Raw genomic sequence first — 3,554 nt, 5'->3', positions numbered from 1 at the left:
CTCTGAACAGAACGTTGGCAAAGTTACTACAGTTAACCTGTTTTCCTGGTGATCTACACAGAGATGTAATTCTCAAAAATGTCCACAAGAAAAAAAAAAAAAAACCTAGAGGACAACATAGGAAAATTTCAGATATCCCATATAGCAATATTTTTGTTGATATATCTCCTAGGGCAAGGGAAATAAAGGAATAAATAAACAAATAAGACTACATCAAAATAAAAACATCTACAAGGCTAAAGAAACCATCATCAAAATGAAAAGGAACTGACTGTATGGGAGAACATATTTGCCAATGAAACCTTGGACAAGCATTTGACCTCCAAAATATATAAAGAACTCATACAACTCAACACCAAGAAATCAAACAATATAATTAAAAAATTGGCCAAGGACCTGAATGACACTTCTCCAAGGAAGATATACAGATTCCTCATACACATATGGAAGGATGTTCAACATTACTAGCTTTTAGAAAGATACAACTTAAAATCACAATGTGATACCTCACACCAGTCAAGAATGGCCATCATTAATAATTCACAGACAACAAGTGCTGACCCTTGTGGAGAACAGGGAAACCTAGTGCACCGTTGGTATGAATGCAGACTGATGCACTGTGAAAAACAGTCTAAAATCTCCTTAAAAAATTAAAATTGAAAATACCTTTTGACCCAGCAATTCCACTGCTGGGAATATACACTAAGAATCCCGAGTCACCATTTCAAAAGAACTTATTCACCCCTATTTTCATAGCAGTATGTTATTTACAACAGCCAAGTACTAGAAACAGCTGAAGTGCCCATCCATAAATGAATCGATCAAAAAACTGGTACATTTACACAATGGAATACTACATAGCAGGATGAAAGAAGGAAATCCTACCTTTTATGACAGCATGGACGGAAATGGAGAATATTCTATTTAGTGAAATAAGCTAGGTGGTGTAAGACAAATACCATATGATCTCACCTAAAAGAGGGACCTTTTTTTTTTCTTCTTTTTTTTGAAGGTGTGACCTGTGTTTATTTCAGGGGAACTTGATGGAAAGGGGTCTTTTTTAATGGGGGAGGGTTCTGTGATGTGTCTCAGGACTGTTCTGCTATGGGGCATTATATGGAGAAGGTCACCATTTGGAGTGATGTGGAAATCTGTTATTGGGGGCTCTACTCTGAGGGGTTGAGGATAGGGACTATCCTGAAGGAGCTGCACTCAGGGAATCTCTTTCTGGGTAACATGGGGTCTGTATTTGGGGGGGTTATCATGGGGGAGTCTGTTAATGGGACCTCAGTGATCAAGGGCTAATGGGGGGGTCTCTATTCTCAATGTGTAACTGGGAATATCTACTTCAGGGTGACTTGGGGGCTCCTTGTGTCAGGAGACTCTTTAGGGGGCTGTCTCTGTCAGGTGTGCAGGGCCTCTAAGACTGCATCTCCGCCCTCAGCATCCAGGGAAACCAGCAGCAGAAGAGCAATCTGGAGATCGAGTTCTCTGATGCAATGTCCTTTGGGGTCCGGATTGTCGTGAAGGTGCGTTTGGGCTGCATCATTGTCACTTAATGTACTTTTTTGGCTCCCACATTGTCCCCAGGGGGGGGTCGGTGGATCCACCAATTCTCTGCATTCGGGATGCTGGTGCAAAGACTCCATGCTTTGAGGGGCAGGTGAAGTACCGGACACCAAAGACAGAGCCATCGTGCTTGCCTATGGGCTGGTCTAGCTCAATGCCATACCAGTAACCTGGGGCAAAGTCTGTCTTCCCATAGAAGCGTACGACCCCTTGCTTCTGTCCTGCTACAAGGACTTGGTCTCCAAACTCAGCCTTGGGTCCTTCATGCTGCTGCAAGCTTCCCAGAGACGGTGATAATGGGGGCTTCTTCTTGACTTTGTGTTCTCTGCGGTTTTTGCCAGTGACATGGGAGAAGTCCATCCGAGGAGTGCGAGGTGTGGAGGTGACGGATGAAGAGGGTGCATCCACTGCTTTGGAGATCTTGGACACAGAGGCAAAGAGACCCTGCTTGGGAGGGCATATGAAATACCAGACACCACCAACACTGCCATCGTTCTTGCCCTCAGGTTCGTCCAGCTCCATGCCCACCCACTGGCCACTAGCGAACTCCGTGGTCCCGCTGAACCACAATGTGCCCGTCTTCTGTCCATCCAGCAGCACGCGGTCTCCCAGGCGCAGGCCCAATGTGCTGAGCATGAGATTGCCTGGGACGTTGTCATAGTTGGGTAGCGTGACCTTGCGGAGGGCGCAGGAGAGTGGCACAGCCTCCTCCAGCAGTGTTTGTAGCTCCTTAGCCACCAGCGTTGCCTCTGCCTTGTCCAGGGACATGTTCATAGGGTCTGGGACCACCTCCGCTGGCACCTGTCCCTTTCGGTTCCGCAGCACTGAGTTGGCACCATGCTCCAGCAAACATTTGGCTGTGACCAGGCACAGGTTGGAGGCAGCGATGTGCAAGGCTGAGCCGTGATTGAAGTCACCGCACATGGAGTTCACCACTCGCGGTCGCGCACACTTCAGCAGCACACGCACGAGGTCAGGCACGTCAAAATAGGCCGAATAGTGCAGAGCATTCATGTTAGTCCAGCGGCTGCACAGGGTAACATCTGTGCCCAGCACCAGCAGCTGCTGTGAGAGGCGCACTGCCGCAGTGGCGTCCCCAAACTCCATGGGCCCCAGTCTTGCAGGCATAATGGAGCAGTGTCATGTCAGTCAGCGCATCATGATCATTCACATGGCAGCCTCGACACAGAATCTCATTGCCAATAACGTTAATCTTGTGCTGTACTTGGGGCACCCACTGGCGCACAATGGCAAATAGCTCAGGGATGGTGGTCTGCGTGTCAGACAGAATCTCCTCACATGCCGTGTCATTGGGGTTGAAGAAGGTGAAGGGGTAGTCCTTGGGGAGGCGGACAGGTGCAGAGGGGTGCACAACAGGCTTCTGCTGGCGCTCCTGGATGGGACCGGGGGCCTCAGGAACTGGCTCATCCTCTTCATCCTCCTCGTCCCGGAGTGGCGGGGCCATCAGGGCAGAATCAGTCTTGGTCATGGTTCTTGGTGGCCGTTGAGCAAAGGGGGAGGGAAACCAAATCAGAGGGGATGGGACTGGAGTAATGGGGTATTAGTTTCCAGGGAAGCGATGGGTGAGGAGGAGTCAGAGAGAAGGGAACGAGGTACTGACACTGAAATGGGGTGCAGGGGGGTCTAAGAGGGATCTAATGAGCGAAATAAACTAAGGAACAAAATAGAACCAGAGGAATGGAAAAAAGGAACAGACTGACAGGAATCAGAGGGGAGGGGAAAGGGAGATAAGAGTGAAAAGAAGGTGAAGGGACTAGTCAAGGAACATACATGAATGACCATGGGCATGAACAGCAGGGTGGGAAATAACTGTGAAATGGGATGTGGGCTAGGAGGAGAAGGGCAAAGTGGGAAAAAATGGGACTCATGTAATGGAATAACAATAAAATATTTACTAAAAAATTAAAAAATGAAAGTCTGAAAAAAGTAGAAACAAACGTGTGAATAACCTTGATGAATTACAA

At 47.8% G+C, this 3,554-nt stretch overlaps 1 pseudogene; it reads right to left on the bottom strand.

Moving 5' to 3' along the window:
* Positions 1-1,404: 1,404 nt before the first annotated feature.
* LOC150012826 (CAP-Gly domain-containing linker protein 3 pseudogene) lies at positions 1,405-3,058 on the bottom strand (annotated as a pseudogene).
* Positions 3,059-3,554: the final 496 nt, after the last annotated feature.

The sequence above is a fragment of the Furipterus horrens genome, unplaced genomic scaffold, assembly GCF_987537825.1.
Source record: "Furipterus horrens unplaced genomic scaffold, mFurHor1.1.pri manual_scaffold_4, whole genome shotgun sequence".
NCBI lineage: Eukaryota > Metazoa > Chordata > Mammalia > Chiroptera > Furipteridae > Furipterus > Furipterus horrens.
This window is presented reverse-complemented; position numbering and strand designations above follow the sequence as displayed.